Raw genomic sequence first — 19,291 nt, 5'->3', positions numbered from 1 at the left:
ACTGTAGCCTGCCAGGCTCCTCTGTCCATGAAATTCTCCAGGGGATCCTCCCAACCGAGGAATTGAGCCCGAGTCTCTTGGATTTCCTGCACTGGCAGGCACATTCTTTACCACTGAGCCAACTGGGTAAGCTCATGTTGTAGCATATGTTAAAATTTCCTTCCTTCTAAGGCTGAGCAAATTCCATTGTTCTGTACACACGTTTTGTTTATCCATCTATCCATTGATGGACTGTGGATTGCGTTGCTTCCACATTCTAGCTATTGTCATTGTCAGTTAAGTCATTAATCCATTTTTTTGTATTAGTATGAGGTAGCGTTTCATCTCCATTATCATGCATGTGGACTTCCAGTTGTCTCAGCACCATTTGTTGAAGAGACTATTCCCTGCCCCTCCTGCCTACCCTATTGAATTGTCCTGGTAACTTGTTGAAAATCAATTGGTCATAGATGTATAGTTTTATTTCTAGACTCCATTCTATCATTGACCTATGTGTGTGTCTTCACGGCAATACCCCTGGTAGCTCAGCTGGTAAAAGAATGTACCTGCAACATGGGAGACCCTGGTTTGATTCCTGGGTTGGGAAGATTTGCTGGAGAAGGGATAGGCTACCCACGACAGTATTCTTGGGCTTCCCTGGTGGCTCATCTGGTAAAGAATCTGCCTGCAATGTGGGAGACCTGGGTTCAATCACTTGGTTGGGAAGACCTCTGGAAAAGGGATGGCTACCCACTCCAGTATTCTGGCCTGGAGAATTTAATGGACTGTATAGTCCATGGAAAAGAAATGCAAAACAGCAAAATGGCTGTCTGGAGAGGCCTTACAAATAGCTGTGAAAAGAAGAGAAGTGAAAAGCAAAGGAGAAAGGAAAGATACAAGCATCTGAATGCAGAGTTCCAAAGAATAGCTAGAAGAGATAGCAAAGCCTTCCTCAGCAATCAATGCAAAGAAATAGAGGAAAACAACAGAATGGGAAAGACTAGAGATCTCTTCAAGAAAATTAGAGATACCAAGGGAACATTTCATGCAAAGATGGGCTCAATAAAGAACAGAAATGGTATGGACCTAACAGAAGCAGAAGATATTCAGAAGAGGTGGCAAGAATACACAGAAGAACTGTACAAAAAAGATCTTCACGACCAAGGTAATCACGATGGTGTGATCACTCACCTAGAGCCAGACATCCTGGAATGTGAAGTCAAGGGGGCCTTAGAAAGCATCACTACGAACAAAGCTAGTGGAGGTGATGGAATTCCAGTGGAGCGCTTTCAAATCCTGAAAGATGATGCTGTGAAAGTGCGGCACTCAATATGCCAGCAAATTTGGAAAACTCAGCAGTGGCCCCAGGACTGGAAAAGGTCAGTTTTCATTCCAATCCCAAAGAAAGGCAATGCCAAAGAATGCTCAAACTACCACACAATTGCACTCATCTCACACACTAGTAAAGTAATGCTCAAAATTCTCGAAGCCAGGCTTCAGCAATACATGAACCGTGAACCTCCAGATGTTCAAGCTGGTTTTAGAAAAGGCAGAGGAACCAGAGATCAAATTGCCAGCATCCGCTGGATCATGGAAAAAGCAAGAGAGTTCCAGAAAAACATCGATTTCTGCTTTGTTGACTATGCCAAAGCCTTTGACTGTGTGGATCACAATAAACTGTGGAAAATTCTGAAAGAGATGGGAGTACCAGACCACCTGACCTGCCTCTTGAGAAACCTCTATGCAGGTCAGGAAGCAACAGTTAGAACTGGACATGGAACAATAGGCTGGTTCCAAATAGGAAAAGGAGTACGTCAAGGCTGTATATTGTCACCCTGCTTATTTAACTTATATGCAGAGTACATCATGAGAAATGCTGGGCTGGAAGAAGCACAAGCTGGAATCAAGGTTGCTGGGAGGAATATCAATAATATGCATTATGTATGGCAGAAAGTGAAGAGGAACTAAAGAGCCTCTTGATGACAGTGAAAGAGGAGAGTGAACAAGTTGGCTTAAAGCTCAACATTCAGAAAACGAAGATCATGGCATCTGGTCCCAATCACTTCATGGGAAATAGGTGGGGAACAGTGGAAACAGTGTCAGACTTTATATTTTGGGGCTCCAAAATCACTGCAGATGGTCACTGCCGCCATGAAATTAAAAGACGCTTACTCCTTGGAAGGAGGGTTTTGACCAACCTAGATAGCATATTCAAAAGCAGAGACATTACTTTGCCAACAAAGGTCCGTCTTGTCAAGGCTATGGGTTTTCCAGTGGTCATGTACGGATGTGAGAGTTGGACTGTGAAGAAAGCTGAGGGCCGAAGAATTGATGCTTTTGAACTGTGGTGTTGGAGAAGACTCTTGAGAGTCCCTTGCACTTCAAGGAGATCCAACCAGTCCATTCTAAAGGAGATCAGTCCTGGGTGTTCTTTGGAAGGAATGATGCTAAAGCTGAAACTCCAGTACTGTGGCCGCCTCATGTGAAGAGTTGACTCATTGGAAAAGACTTTAATGCTGGGAGGGATTGGGGGCTGGAGAAGGGGACGACCGAGGATGAGATGGCTGGATGGCATCACTGACTCAATGAACATGAGTTTGAGTGAACTCTGGGAGATGGTGATAGACAGGGAGGCCTGGCGTGCTGCAATTCATGTGGTCGCAAAGAGTCGGACACGACTGAGTGACTGAACTGAACTGAAGGTCATATAACTAATAGCACAACTGAACTTAAGTATGTATCATTGAAAAGCTTATAATCTTATAATTACCTATTATTTTGTATAGCATATCCTGTAACAAATGTCAAAAGTAGCAAAGTAAGGAAAACAAAGATTAGAGAGAAAATAGATAATGAAAAATAATAATTAACCTGTAAGTTGATTCTTTGGAAAGATCAACAAATTGACAAATCCTTACCTAGACTAAGGGAAAAAGAATATACAAGCAATTAAAATCAGGAATAAAAGTGGGTGCATTACAATCAGCCTTACTGAAGAGGATTATAAGAGAATACTGTGAACAATTTTATGCCAGCATTAACTAATCTAGATAAACTAGACAAATTCCTACAAATACATGAGTTAGCAAAACTGACTCAGGAAAGAGAAAATCTGAGTAAAGATACTGAATCAGTGCTCAAAAATTTCAAGAGAAGTCCAGGATGAGACAGCTTCCCTGGTGAATGCTACCAAATATTTAAAGAGGAATTAACCCCAGTCTTCATCAAACTCTTCCAAAAAATACAAGGAACATTTCCTAACACATTCTATGACACAACATTACCCTTATTTCAAAGCTTGACAAGAACACTGCAAGAAAATAAAAATTAGAGACCAACACCCCATATGAATATACATGCAAAAATTCTCAAGATATTGGCAAACAAAATCCAGCAGCATATTAAAATGATTGTATACCATAATCAAGTGGAATTTATCTCAAATAATACATGAGTGGTTCAACAGAAGAAAATTAAAAATGTAAAAATCACACTAACAGAATGAAGGAAAAATCCCACACATCATCTCAATTGGTGCAGAAAAAGGACTTGACAAAATTGAATACTCTTTCATGATTAAAAAACAAAACTCAGGAAACTAGAAATAGAGGGACCTTTCTGAAACTGATAAAAGGCATTCATAAGAAGCCCACAGTCATCCTAGTCAAGGATGAAAGACTGAAAACTTTCTTCCTTAAAATCTAGACTAGGGACATCCCTGGTAGTCCAATGATTAAGAATCCAGCTGCCAACACAGGAGACAGGTTCAATCCCTGATCTGGGAAGGCCCTATGTGCACCACAGCTTGTGAATCCTGCATGCTACAACGACTGAGATCACACCCTAGAGCCTGTACTTCCAAGTAAGAGAAGCTACCACAATGAGAAGCCCCCCCATCACAACGAAGTGTATCGTCACAACTACAGAACACCAACAGCAGCCAGAAAAGAACAGATCCAGAAGAAGAAAGCGGCCTTTGTTTACTACTTCTATTTTGTACTGGAAGTTCTAGCCAGTGATTTAAGGGCGGAAAAAGCACATCCAAATTGATAAGTAAAACTAGCCCTGTTGGCAATTGGCATGATCCTACATACAGAAAATCCTCCAAAATGCACAGAAGAATAATGAGAACTAATAAATGAATTTAGTAGAGTTCCAAGGTATAAGATGAGCACAAAGAAATCATCTGTATTTCTATACACCGGTAATGAAAATTTTGAGAAAGAAATTTTAAAAAAAGAATCCCATTTGTAAGTCTCCTAAGAGTAAAATATCTAAAGATAAACTTAACCAAGAACATGTAAAACTTTACACTGATAATGATAAAACATTGCTAAAAGAAACTTTAAAAGACCTGTAAAAGTGAAAATACATCCCTTGTTCATGAATTGGAATGTTGAATATTATTTAATACCAAAAACAGTCTAACAGATTTAATGCAGTCACAGCTAAAATACCAATAGCCATTTTAAATAATGGAAACGCTTTTCCTAAAATTCATATGGAAGTGCCAAAGCAAAAATAGACAAAACAATAAACATGGTTGAAAGTTGAAATATTCACAGTTCTCAGTTTCAGAACTTCCTGCATGGCTACACATATCAAAGTGAAAGTGAAAGTCACTTGGTCATGTCCAATTCTTTATGACCCCATGGACTATCACTTCAATTCAGTTCAATCGCTCAGTCGTGTCCAACTCTTTGTGACCCCATGAATCGCAGCACGCCAGGCCTCCCTGTCCATCACCATCTCCCAGAGTTCACTCAAACTCATGTCCAAGGAGTCTGTGATGCCATCCAGCCATCTCATCCTCGGTCGTCCCCTTCTCCTCCTGCCCCCAATCCCTGCCAGCATCAGAGTCTTTTCCAATGAGTCAACTCTTCACATGAGGCGGCCACAGTACTGGAGTTTCAGCTTTAGCATCATTCCTTCCAAAGAACACCCAGGACTGATCTCCTTTAGAATGGACTGGTTGGATCTCCTTGAAGTGCAAGGGACTCTCAAGAGTCTTCTCCAACACCACAGTTCAAAAGCATCAATTCTTCGGCCCTCAGCTTTCTTCACAGTCCAACTCTCACATCCGTACATGACCACTGGAAAACCCATAGCCTTGACAAGACGGACCTTTGTTGGCAAAGTAATGTCTCTGCTTTTGAATATGCTATCTAGGTTGGTCAAAACCCTCCTTCCAAGGAGTAAGCGTCTTTTAATTTCATGGCGGCAGTGACCATCTGCAGTGATTTTGGAGCCCCAAAATATAAAGTCTGACACTGTTTCCACTGTTCCCCACCTATTTCCCATGAAGTGATTGGGACCAGATGCCATGATCTTCGTTTTCTGAATGTTGAGCTTTAAGCCAACTTGTTCACTCTCCTCTTTCACTGTCATCAAGAGGCTCTTTAGTTCCTCTTCACTTTCTGCCATACATAATGCATATTATTGATATTCCTCCCAGCAACCTTGATTCCAGCTTGTGCTTCTTCCAGCCCAGCATTTCTCATGATGTACTCTGCATATAAGTTAAATAAGCAGGGTGACAATATACAGCCTTGACGTACTCCTTTTCCTATTTGGAACCAGCCTATTGTTCCATGTCCAGTTCTAACTGTTGCTTCCTGACCTGCATAGAGGTTTCTCAAGAGGCAGGTCAGGTGGTCTGGTACTCCCATCTCTTTCAGAATTTTCCACAGTTTATTGTGATCCACACAGTCAAAGGCTTTGGCATAGTCAACAAAGCAGAAATCGATGTTTTTCTGGAACTCTCTTGCTTTTTCCATGATCCAGCGGATGCTGGCAATTTGATCTCTGGTTCCTCTGCCTTTTCTAAAACCAGCTTGAACATCTGGAGGTTCACGGTTCATGTATTGCTGAAGCCTGGCTTCGAGAATTTTGAGCATTACTTTACTAGTGTGTGAGATGAGTGCAATTGTGTGGTAGTTTGAGCATTCTTTGGCATTGCCTTTCTTTGGGATTGGAATGAAAACTGACCTTTTCCAGTCCTGGGGCCACTGCTGAGTTTTCCAAATTTGCTGGCATATTGAGTGCCGCACTTTCACAGCATCATCTTTCAGGATTTGAAAGCGCTCCACTGGAATTCCATCACCTCCACTAGCTTTGTTCGTAGTGATGCTTTCTAAGGCCCCCTTGACTTCACATTCCAGGATGTCTGGCTCTAGGTGAGTGATCACACCATCGTGATTACCTTGGTCGTGAAGATCTTTTTTGTACAGTTCTTCTGTGTATTCTTGCCACCTCTTCTGAATATCTTCTGCTTCTGTTAGGTCCATACCATTTCTGTCCTTTATCGAACCCATCTTCGACCTTAGACAAAGTTTAATTTTTCATATCCTTAATTTATTTGTAAAGTGGGTAGAACATTACTGATCTATTATCTGTCATGTACCAAAAATATGTACAAATTATATAGCATACTGTCTGACATGTAGTAGGTCAATACATGGAACTAGAGTGTTGAATCCTCCTTTGATATCAATTATACTGGCAAAATACTAATTAGCTTCATAACAATTTAGTTAGTATTGAACTAATAATAATGAATAATGTTGCATCTGCATTGAAAATGTGCTTTGAATTTAATATCACTGACATAATTATCTAATCAAATTCATCTAAGATGGTATGTAATTAGATTTTAAATGTAACAAATTATTGCTGAAAGGTATTTAATTTAGTTAAAATGAGATGAGGTATGTGAATATGCTCAATCAAGTTTGAGTATTATGTTCTGTGACCTAGGTTCAAATCTTAATTCTACAATTTATTAACAATATAACCTCAGTTTCTGCTCTAGAAAAAAAGGAATACTGATAACTACCTTAAAGAGTTGCTGAAAAAGTGAAAAGTGAAACTGTCAGTCGTTCAGTCGTGTCCAACTCTACAACCCCATGGACTGTAGCCCACTAGCTTCCTCTGTCTGTGGAATTGTCCAGGCAAGAATATTGGAGTGGGTAGCCATTCCCTTCTCCAGGCGATCTTGCCAACCCAGGGATTGAACCAAGGTCTCCAGCAATGCAGGCATATTCTTTATTGTCTGAGCCACCAGAGGACTTTTTAAAGAGTTGCTAAGAAAGTTAAATATAATCATGTATGTGAGACAGCTTTGAACACTAAAAAACAAAGACTAATTATTGAATTTTTGTTATTTTAGACATGACATTGACATTCATAGGTTTTATGCTATGACTTTAAGTCAGAAGAAAGGAGATGAAGATAAAGGTGATTCCTTTAATTTCACAAAAGAAACTATCCTGGGACAAGTAGATTAAAGTTCTGAGAGAAAAACTGGTGAAAACCTATTTAATAAGACCTTATTTATTTCAGAACTAGAATTATGAATAAGCTTGGAGCACCACAAAAAATAAAGTAAATAACACCTTCTATAACTTTCCTTAATGGCAAGAACTCCATTCTTTTATGTATCAGACTTTGTTGTTGTTAAATAGCATTAGTTGTAAATGATATTAATATCCAAATAGTTCCAGAGAAAATGATGCTCATTTTCATGATTACTGTCACAAAGGGTCCATATCCATGACTCTAGTTAATGTTTAAAAACATTTTCATGATTAAAAACACCAAACATTATATAGTTGGTATGTAATGATTTATGAAACATAGTTTTGTAAAATGATTGTTAAGAAACAAAATGTTGAATGCTGCCAACAGAACTGTATGGTGATTTTTAAGAAAGCCTTTTTGAAAAGCCATTAAACACTGCCATCTAGGAAACTTGTTATTCATGGACCGGTTGGTTAAAATGTTCAGCCAAATGAATGTAAGAAAACTTAAAATTGTTGGCTTTTGCCTACCGTACCAAGATCAGCCTTAAGATCTGTTGGCAGACTTAACTTTCTTGATCCTTTAACTGAAACAACAGAAAAAGGAAAAAGGCAGTTAATTATATAAAACTGAAGAGGAGTGTGAGGGAACAGTATGTTTTACAGTATAATTATTGAAATCCTGATGAACATTATTATTAGTGAGCATGTATGGAAGCGGAAATATTGTTCAATGTTAGTTTGTTGTCATTCAGGATTAAATATTTACTATGCAAAGAGAAACATGAGATAAGCAGTTGTTATTATGGTAAATAATCAAATGTATCTTTGCGTAGTTTTTCACACATAGCATGAGAGGTGATTTCTTATTTTGGAAAGAACCAAAAGTCAATTTCAGATAAATCTAACAGGTAAGTACCTCAACAAATGTATAAACTCATAGCATAAGTAACAATGGTAAGGGTAGAAACTGATTATAAACATTTTTTGAAGTAGAAAATTCTATTAGAGATGTATATGATGTAGTCAAGGAAACTTCACCGTACCATGAAATGACTTCAACATCGAATACTACAATGGTAAACTCAGCACTTCAAAAAACTCAAATAAAAAATATCTGAAAATGTTTAATTATATTATTATAAATCAAGCTGTCATAAAATGTTTGAATAAATCAAGCAAACTACAATTTATTGAAAATTTGCCTCATCTGTTAATAAATATTTTACATAGGGCATCTCATAAAATATTAAACTGGAATGCATTATAATAGAAATGCATTAGGGGAAATCAAGTTAGAAACCTTTTCTGTCAATACTTTAAGACCCAAATTGATACTATCAATTAATGTATACCTTCTAATGAGTGATTTTCTTTACAACTAGGAAAATTATTTTAAAATAAAGATGCAGTATGATATAGAAGAAAGAATACTCAATTTAAAATCAGAAAACATGAGTCACAAATTTCTGAATTGTTACCACCTAGTTATAAAAATTAAAGTTTAATAAAATTCCTGTCATCAATTTGCAGCTTAACCTTCTTAGTATCAAAAATGTTATTTGATGGATACCTCTAATATTTCAGCAGGAATGAAATATATTTTATAAAAATCTAAATGTAAAAGAAACCTAAATATACTTTTTGTGTGTCACAAAATATTACTCATCTTTTGATTTTTTCCCAATCATTTAAAATTTAAAAACCCATTCTTAATTCTCAAGTCTTACCAAAATAGGTGGCAAGCTGGCTTTGGCCTGTGGGCTGTAGCTTGCTGACTACACTATGCCATGCTAAACTGCTTACTAAAGGAAATCTAAGTATTATCATTCTAATAAAAATAATAGCAACAAGCAGTTGTCTCTAAAAAATTAAAAATAAATAGAAATCAAATTTGAGCAATTTGGGTTTAGACTCAGCACAATAAAAAGATTGTTATTTATATCAAAATATGGCAAACTAAAGAAATAAATGTAATAATTATACCAGAAGAGGTTGCAAATAAAGTATATTTTGTAAATTGATTCACAATTCAGATAGACTGAGGGAGCAGGAATTTTTGCTACTTGAAATCTTTCACTTAATTTTAAAAATAGAAACTAATTCTTTGTAAGGATTTGTTTCAGAATTTATATTTTTAATTGCTTCTATTTTGTTTTTAAGTAAGGTATTTCAACATATCTATATAGTCTGAATTACTTCAGAAATGGATTTACAAAGATGCTTTCAGAAAACTTTTTTGACCTCTTTCTATTAGTTCCTTTCTATTAGTCTAATATGTAATTGACTCTGCCTCTCAAATCTGCTCCACTTTTTTGGATACTCTCTCCACTTTACCACATACCTTCTTTGTTTCCTACAGACTGCTTCCTACCTAAAAACTGGGGGCCCTCTCACAAACCCCATCCTCAGTTGTATAACTAGGGGAGGAAAAGGGAGCAATTAGATGGTGAGACTAATTGCTGAACTTCTTTAATAAAAATGTTAATTACAGGTGCCAGATACTGATTCACAGAAAAACCTTCTCTTCATTTGTCCAGCAACTACTCATCCTTTAAGACAGCTGAAAAATCATCACCTCTATGAAGGCAGCCTGACCTAAGGCTTCATTTGGTGCCATTATCTTAACCTTTATAGCACCTTGTGCACATCTCTTTATAACACTTGCATTTTATTATACTGGATATTTTGTTTATTCTCTTACTATTGATTAACATCCTATAAATTTTGAGTTTTCTAAACATGGGGATTACATTCCCAGTATCTAATTAATTGGCATAAAATAGGTGTACAATACATGTGTGCTGAATGAATGTTTTTAAAAAACAGTGAAGTCAGAAGATAGGATGATGGGTTATTCTGAAGAGGGCTAAAACAGAAACAAAGCATGTTTCAAGTGTTAGAAGAACATTAACATTCGAGGAATTTGAGATGGAAGATGAGTAAGGCAAAAGGAATAAGAGGTAAGTGGTTCTAGAAATACACTGAGTGAAAATACATGCCAGTCTTTGCAATGTACCCTTGGGAATGCAGATCTATGAATTTCATTTTTATTTTCTAGCAAAAGTGTACATACCACTATCATTTTGTTTCGTTAGCCAAAGGGGCGAAAAACGGGAAACAAAAACTTCACATTACTCATTGGTTAAGCACACTGCTCTAGGAGATATCTTCCCAACCCAGGGATTGAACCTGGTCTGCCCACATTGCAGGCAGATTCTTTACTGGCTGAGCCACCAGGGAAGCCCTGGAAAGAGGCAGAGTAAGGTCAGATTTCTCCGACTCCAAATCTATGCCCTTTGCACTAAGCAACACAAATGTTCCTGACATAAGAAGATACCACCTGTGTAGCCTACACACGTATAAAATCTATATCTATAAAATAAATAAAACACTAAATGTTATTTAGATTAATATGCTAGGAAAGTTTATCAATTAACTGGCTCATTGGGATATAGTAATGAATTTCATTTGTCTCTACCTTCCCTATGCTAGAAAAGACAAAAATACCTGGTTTATGTGCATGTATGTGCACATACATACACACATACATATATATACATTCATGGGTGTAGTTAACAAAAACAAAAAAACATTTTGGGGTTACAGTGCCATGATGGAGTCCTAAAAAGCCTACACACCTCTAATTTTGTCAAAATTTAATTTTGTTGGGTCATATGTAGTTCTATTTTCAGTTTGTTAAGGAACCTCCATATACTTTCCTCCATAGTGGATGTACCAATTTACATTTCCACCAACAGTGTAGGAGGGTTCCCTTTTCTTCTCACGCTTTCCAGCTGATGATGGCCATTCTGATTTGGAGGGGGGCAACTTCCCTGGTAGCTCAGATGGTAAGGAATCTGCCTGCAATGTGGGAGACTCAGGTTCTATCCCTGGGTCAGAAAGATCCCCTGGAGTAGGAAATGGCAACCCACTCCAGTATTCTTGCCTGGAGAATTCCATGGACAGAGGAGCCTGTTGGGTTACAGTTATGGCAGGGTTACAAAGAGTTGAATGTGACTGAGTGACTAACACTACTATGACTCTAATTGGGGTGAGGTGATATCTCATTGTAGTTTTGATTTGCATTTCTCTAATAATTAGCAATGTAGAGCATCTTTTCATGTGCCTTTTGGCCATCTCCATGTCTTCTCTAGAGAAATGTGTATTTAGATCTTATACCCAGTTTTTGATTTGGCTATGTGTGTATGTATTTTATATTGAGTTGCATGAGCTGTTTGTACATTTTGGAGATTAACCCCTTGTCAGTGGCTTCATTTGCAAATATTCTCTCCAAATCTATGGGTTGTCTTTTAGTTTTATGTATAGTTTCCTCTGCTGTGCCAGAGCTTTTGAGATTAATTAGGTTCCATTTGTTTATTTTTGTTTTTATTTCCATTACTTCAGTACATGGATCAAAAGATATTGCTGTGATTGATTTACGTTGAAGAGTGTTCTTCCTATGTTTTCCTCTAAGAGTTTTATAATATCAGGTCTTACATTTAGATCTTTAATCTATTTTGAGTTTATTTTTGTGTATGGGATAAAAAGGTTCTAATTTCTTTCTTTTACATGTAGTTGTCCAGGTTTCCCAGTCATTTATTAAAGACACTGTTCTCCATTGTATAGTCTTGTCTACTTCATCATAGATTAATTGACCATAGGTGCGTGAGTTTATTTCTGGAACTTCTAGTTTGTTCCAGTGATCTATATTTCTATTTTTGTGCCACTACCCTACTGTTTTGGTGACTGTAGCCTAGTAGTTTTAGTCTGATTTCAGGAAGCCTGACTCCTCCAGCTCTGTTTCTCTTTCTCAAGATTGCTTTAGCTATTTAAGTTCTATTATGTCTCCATACAAACTTAACATTTTTGTTCTAATTCTGTGAAAAATGTCATTGGTGATTTGATAGAGATTGCACTGAACTGTAGATTGCTTTGGGGAGAACAGCCATCTTGACAGTATTTATTCTTCCAATCCAAGAACACGTAGTATCTTTCCATCTTTGTCATTTTCAATTTCTTTCATCGGTGTCTTATATAGCTTTCAGAGTACAGGTCTTTTGCCTCCATACATAGGTTTATTCCTAGATATTTTATTCTTTTTGATGAGATGGTAAATGGGATTTGTTCCTTAATTTCTCTTTCTCATCTTTCCTTGTTAGTGTATGAAAATGCTCCATATTTCTGTGCATTAATTTTGTATCCTGCAACTTCACTGAATTCATTGAGATCTAGCAATTTTCTGGCAGCATCTTTAGGATTTTCTATGCATAAGATCATGTCATTTGCAAACAGTGACAGTTTTATTTCTATTTTGGTTTGGATTTCTTTTCTTTTTCTGCTCTGTCATGGCTAGAATTTCCATAACTATGGTGAATAATAGTGGCAAGAGTATCCTTGTCTTGCTCCTGATCTTAAAGGAAATGCCTTCAGTTTTTCACCATTGAGAACGATGTCTGCTGTGGGTTTGTAGTATACGGCCTTTATTATGTTGGCACAGGTTCCCTCTAAGCCCACTTTCTGAATTTTTTAAAAATCATAAATGGGTGCTGAATTTTGTCAAAGGCTTTTTCTGCATCTATTGAGATGGTCATATAGTTTTGTTAATGTGGTATATCACACTGATTGATTTGCACATATTGAAAAATCCTTGTGTCCCTGGGATAAATCCCACTTGATCATGGTATATGATCCTTTTAATGGGTTGTTGGATTTGGTTTGTGAGTATTTGGTGGAGGATTTCTGGACTTTGGTTGGGAGTTTTTAATCATAGCTTCAATATCAGTGCTTGTGATAGTCTATTCATATTTTCAGTTTCTTCCTGGTTCAGCCTTGGAAGTTTGCATCTTTCTAAGCATTTGTCCATTTCTTCTAGGTGGTCCATTTTATTGGCATATAATTGTTTGCAGTAGTCTCTTATGATCCTTTGTATTTCTGTGGTGTCTTTTGTAACTTCTCCTTTTTCATTCTTAATTTTATTGATTTAAGATTTCTCCCCCTCCCCTTTTTTTGTGATGAGTATGGCTAAAGGTTTATCAGTTTTAAAAAAATCTTTTTAAAGAACCAGCTTTTAGTTCTATAGATCTTTTCTGTCATTTTCTTCAACCCTTATTTCATTGATTTCTGCTCTGATCTTTATGATTTCTTTTCTTCTACTCACTTTGGGTTTTGTTTGTTCTTTTTTCTCTAGTTGCTTTAGGTGTAAGTTTAAGTTGTTTGAGATTTTTTTTGAATTTCCTGAGTTAAGATCGTATTGCTATAAACTTTCCTCTTAAAACTGCTTTATGGCATCCCATAAGTTTCAGATCATTATGCTTTTTGTTTCTCAGTATTTGCTATTTCCTGTTGGATTTCTTCAGTGATCCACTGATGTTTAGTAGCATATTGTTTGGCCTCCATATGTTTGTGTGTGTGTGTTTTTTTTTAACATTTTTTTTTCATTGTAGTTGATTTACAATCTCATAGTGTTATGGTCAGAAAATATGCTTGATATAATTTCCATTTTCCTAAATGTACTGAGGCCACTTTGTGGCCAGCATGTGATCCATCCTGCAAAATGTTCCATGTGCAGTTAGGAAGAATGTGTATTCTGCTCCTTTTGGATTTATATTTATATACTTTTGAATAGTCTATAAGTATCAACTAAGTTCATTTGGTCTAATGTGTCATTTAAGGCCCTGTGTTTCCTTACTGAGTTTCTTGTGAATGATCAGTTCATTGACAGTGGGGTGTTAATGTCCCCCAATATTACTGTGTTACTGTTGATTTCTCCTTTTAAGGCTGTTAGTATATTTGCCTTATATATTGAGATGCTGCTATATTCGGTGCATATATATTTAGAATTGTATCTTCTGCTTGGATTGATTTCTTTATCTTTAGGTAATGTTCTTTGTCTCTTGTAACAGTCTTTAAAGTTTGTCTGATATGAGTATTGCTACTCCAGCTTTCTTTTAATTTCCATTTGCATGAAATTCCTTTTTCTATCACCTCACTTTCAGTCTGTATGTGTCTCTAGATCTGAAGTTGGCCTCTTGTATATATATGCATATATATGGGTCTTATTTTTGTATCCTTTCAGCTACTCAGTCTTTTGGTTGGGGCACTGAATCCATTTATGGTTCAGGTAATTATCAGTATGCATATTCTTATCGCCATTTTGTTAACTGTTTTGGATCTGTTTTTGAAGGTCTTTTTCTTACCTTGCTCTTTTGATCTCTTCTGTGATTTGCTGACTAACTTACTGTTGTGTTTGGATTACTTTTTCTTTTCTGTGGGTGTGTATCTTTGTAGATTTTCAGTGTGCAGTTACCATGAGGTTTTGATACAACAGTCTGTATATAAAAAAGATTGTTGTAAGTCATCAATCTTTTAATTTCCAGTAGCCTGCATTTGTACTCTCCTCTTATCACAGTTGCTGGTTTTGAGATTGTATTTGTGTGTGAAGTACTTCCCACCTTTACCATGTGTTAGCCTTTACCAGAGAGCTTTTCCATTCATAATTTTCTTGTTTCTAGTTATGACATTTTCTTTTCACGGAGAGAAGTTCCTGTGGCATTTGTTGCAAAGTTGGTCTGACAGTACTGAATTCCGAGTTTTTGTTTCTCTGTAAGGCTATTGATTTCTCCATCAAATCTGAATGAGATCCTTGCTGGGTAGAGTATTCTTGGTTGTAGGTTCTTCCCTTTCATCACTTTAAAAATATTATACCACTCCCTTCTGGCCTGCAGATAAACTTATGGGCGTTCCTGGTACATTATTTGTTGATCTTCTCTTGTTACTTTTAGTATTTTGTCTTTATTTTCTGTCAGTTTGATTACTACATGTCTTGGTGTGTTTCTTCTTGCGTTTATTCTGCCTGGACTCCATGATTCCAGGGCTTTGGTGAATGTTTCCCTTCCTATGTTAGGGACGTTTTCAGCTATTATCTCTTCAAATATTTTCACAGGTCCTTTTTTTCTCTCTTCTCCTGAGATCCCTGTAATGTGAATGTTGGTGCTTTTCATGCTGTCCCAGAGGTCTCTTACGCTGTTCTTTCATTCTTTTTTCTTTATTCTGTTCCACAGCCATGATTTCCACCATTCTGTCTTCCAGATCACTTATCTGTTCTTCTGCCTTACTTATTCTGATATTGATCCCTTTCAGTGTATTTTGTATTTCAGTTATTGTATTATTCATCTGTTTGTTTGCTCTTTAGGTCTTCTAGTTTTTTTTTTAAACATTTTCTGTCTCTTCTTGATCTATGCCTCCATTCTTCTGAGACCTGGGGTTTTTACTATCATTACTCTGAATTCTTCTTCAGATAGATTGCTTGTCTTCACTTCACTCAGTTGTTCATCCGGGATTTAATCTTATTCCTGCTTCTGGCACACAGTCCTCTGTCTCACACTGTCTAACTTTCTGTGATTGTGGTTTCCATTTCTCAGGTTGCACGGTTATAGTTCTTCTCGCTTCTACTGTCCACCCCCAGGAGAATGAGGCTGTTGAAGAGGCTTACACTGGCTTCATGGTGGGAGGAACTGGGTCCCAGCTACTGGTGGGTGGAGCTGGGTCTTGTCCCTCTGGTGGACAGGGCTGTGTTTTATGGGCAGCTATGTGCTCAGGAAGACTTTAAGTAGCCTGTCTGATGATGGGTGGGGTTAAGCTCCTGACCTGTTGATTGTTTGGTCTGAGATATCCCAGCACTGGAGTCTATTGGATGAATTCAAATCTTGGAGAGGAAATTGTGACCTCCAGGAAAGTTCACACTAATAAGTATTCCGCTAGTGTTTTTGTCCTTGTAGTTAGCCATAGCTGCCCCCTGCCTCCACAGGAGAGGCCCCCCTCCCCCCGACCCAATACTAGCAGGAAAGTCTACTTTGGCTCTTATGAGGCCACTGCTTTTTTCCACTGGGTCCTGGTATACATGAGACCTTATGTGTGCCCTTCAAGAGTGGAGTTTGTGTTTCCCCGAGTCCTACAGAATTCCCACGAACAAACTCCAGAGGCCTTCCCAGCCAGATTCTCTGGGGGCTCCTCATTTTGCCACCAGACCCTCAGGTTAGGGAGCCTGAAGTGGGTTCAGACTTTCACTCCTGTGGGAGAATTTCTATGTTATAATCATTTTCCAGTTTGTGGGTTGCTCACCTGGCAGGTATGGATTTATCATGATTGTACCCTTCCCACTGTCTCATTGTGGCTTCTTCTTTGCCTTTGGATGCACAGGATCTTTTTTCGGTAGTCTCCAGTGTTTACTGTTGGTGGATTTCAGCAGTTAGTTATGATTTGGGTACTTTTCTAAGAAGAGGTGAGTGCACATCCTTCTACTCTGCCATCTTGTCTCTGCCAATGGGATGTCATACAATTTCAATAGTGATTATTTTTTGTAATTCTCATGTTTCTTGTTCTCAATTTATTAATGAAAATTAGAGGGAAATCATAGGCTTTACACCCAAATATAACTCATTGGCGATTCCAGCTCCACTTATTTAAATACTCTAAGCTTCAGGTTTCTCATCAGAAAATGGCATGCCAGAGGGGTGTTGTATTATTACATAGGAAAAAGGAAACTACTGTATGGAAAATTCTGGGTTATAATCATTCTTAGGTTTCTTGGCCACTGGTTTTATTTGGGGTCTAGAACATTGGTAATTCATGCTGGTTAATGATGTAAATCTCAGTTAAGTTGCTTAGTCTTGTCTGACTGTGACCCCATGGACTGCAGCATGCCAGGCTTCCCTGTCCATCACCAGCTCCTGGAACTTGCTCAAACTCATGTCCATTGAGTCAGTGATGCCATCCAACTATTTCATCCTCTGTCATTCCCTTCTCCTCCTGCCCTCAATCTTTCCCAGCATCAGGGTCTTTACCAGTGAGTGAGTATTTTGCATCAGGTAGCCAAAATACTGGAGTTTCACCTTTAACATCAGTCTTTCCAATGAATATTCAGGATTGATTTCCTTTAGGATTGACTGGTTGGATTTTCTTGCAGTGCAAGGGACTCTCAAGAGTCTTCTCCAGCACCACAGTTCAAAAGCATCAATTCTTCAGTGCTCAGCTTTCTTTATAGTCCAACTCTCACATCCATACCTGACTACTGGAAAAACCATAGCTTTGACTAGACAGACCTTTTTTTGGCAAAGTAATGTCTTTGCTTTTTAATATGCGGTCATAGCTTTTCCTCCAAGGAGCAAACATCTTTTATGGCTGCAGTCACCATCTGCAGTGATTTTGGAGCTCCCCCCCCAAAGTCTCTCACTGTTTTCCCATCTATTTGCCATGAAGTGAGGGACCAGATGCCATGATTGTAGTTTTTTGAATGATGAGTTGTAAGCCAAATTTTTCACTCTCCTTTTTCACTTTCATCAAGAGGCTCCTTAGTTCTTCTTCACTTTCTCCATAAGGGTGGTGTCATCTGCGTATCTAAGATTATTGATATGTCTCCTGGCAATCTTGATTCCAGGTTGTGCTTCATCCAGCTTGGCATTTTGCATGATGTACTCTGCATATAAGTTAAGTAAGCAGGGTGACAATATACAGCCTTGATATACATACTCCTTTCCCTATCTGGAATCAGTCTGTTGTTCCATGTCCCATTCTGCTTCTTCTTGACCTGCCTACAGATTTCTCAGGAGGCAGGTAAGGTGGTCTGGTGTTCCCATTTCTTGAAGAGTTTTCCACAGTTTGTTGTGATCCACACAGTCAAAGCCTTTGGCACAGTCAAGAAAGCACAACTGGAACTGCTTTTTTGGAACTCTCTTGCTTTTCGATGATCCAACAGATGTTGGCAATGTGATCTCTGGTTCCTCTGCCTTTTCTAAATCCAGCTTGAACATCTGGAGTTCACAGTTCATGTACTGCTGAAACCTGGCTTGGAGAATTTTGAGCATTACTTTGCCAGCATGTGAGATGACTGTAGTTGTGCAGTAGTTTGAACATTCTTTGGCATTGCTTTTCTTTGGGACTGGAATGAAAACGGACCTTTTCCAGTCCTGTGGCCATTGCCGAGTTTTCCAAATTTGCTGGCATATTGAGTGCATCACTTTTACAGCATCATCTTTGAGGATTTGAAATAGCTCAACTGGAATTCCATCACCTCCACTAGCTTTGTTCATAGTGATGTTTCCTAAGGCCCACTTGACTTCGCATTCTAGGATGTCTGGCTCAAGGTGATCACACCATTGTGGTTATCTGGGTCATGAAGATTTTTTTAATATAGTTCTTCTGTGTATTCTTGCCACCTCTTCTTAATATCTTCTGCTTCTGTTAGGTCCAAACCATTTCTGTCCTTTATTGTGCCCATCTTTGCATGAAATGTTCCCTTGGTATCTCTAATTTTCTTGAAGAGATCTCTAGTTTTTCCCATTCTACTATTTTCCTCTATTTCTTTGCATTGATCACTGAGGAGGGCTTTCTTCTCTCTCCTTACTATTCTTTGGAACTCTGCAATCAAATGGGTATATCTTTCCTTTTCTCCTTTGCCTTTCACTTCTCTTTTTATATATTCTTTATTTTTTAATTTTTAATATAAATTTATTTATTTTAATCGGAGGTTAATTACTTTACATTATTGTATTGGTTTTGCCATACATCAACATGAATCTGCCACAGGTATACACGTGTTCCCCATCCTGAGCACCCCCCTCCTACCTCCCTCCCCATACCATCCCTCTGGGTTGTCCCAGTGCACCAGTCCCAAGCATCCAGTATCATGCATCGAACCTGGACTGGTGACTCATTTCTTATATGATATTATACATGTTTCAATGCCATTCTCCCAAATCATCCCACCCTCTCCCTCTCCCACAGAGTCCAAAAGACTGTTCTCTTCTTTTCACAGCTATTTGTAAGGCCTCCCCAGACAACCATTTTGCCTTTCTGCATTTTTCTTGGGGATGGTATTGACCACTGCCTCCTGTACAATATCACGAACTTCTGTCCATATTTCTTTAAGCACTCTATCAGATCTAATCTCTTGAATCTATTTGTAATTTCCACTGTATAATTGTAAGGGATTTGATTTAGGTCATACCTGAATG

At 37.9% G+C, this 19,291-nt stretch overlaps 1 protein-coding gene across 1 annotated transcript in view; it reads right to left on the bottom strand.

Moving 5' to 3' along the window:
- The window catches only part of STXBP5L (syntaxin binding protein 5L), a 308,945-nt gene that overhangs the window by 51,152 nt on the left and 238,502 nt on the right, over window positions 1–19,291 (bottom strand). The gene's annotated exons all lie outside the window — the stretch shown is intronic.

The sequence above is a fragment of the Budorcas taxicolor genome, chromosome 1 (assembly GCF_023091745.1).
Source record: "Budorcas taxicolor isolate Tak-1 chromosome 1, Takin1.1, whole genome shotgun sequence".
Taxonomy (NCBI): Eukaryota; Metazoa; Chordata; class Mammalia; order Artiodactyla; family Bovidae; genus Budorcas; species Budorcas taxicolor.
Note: the sequence above shows the minus strand (reverse complement) of the source record. Positions and strands in the feature narration are given on the sequence as shown.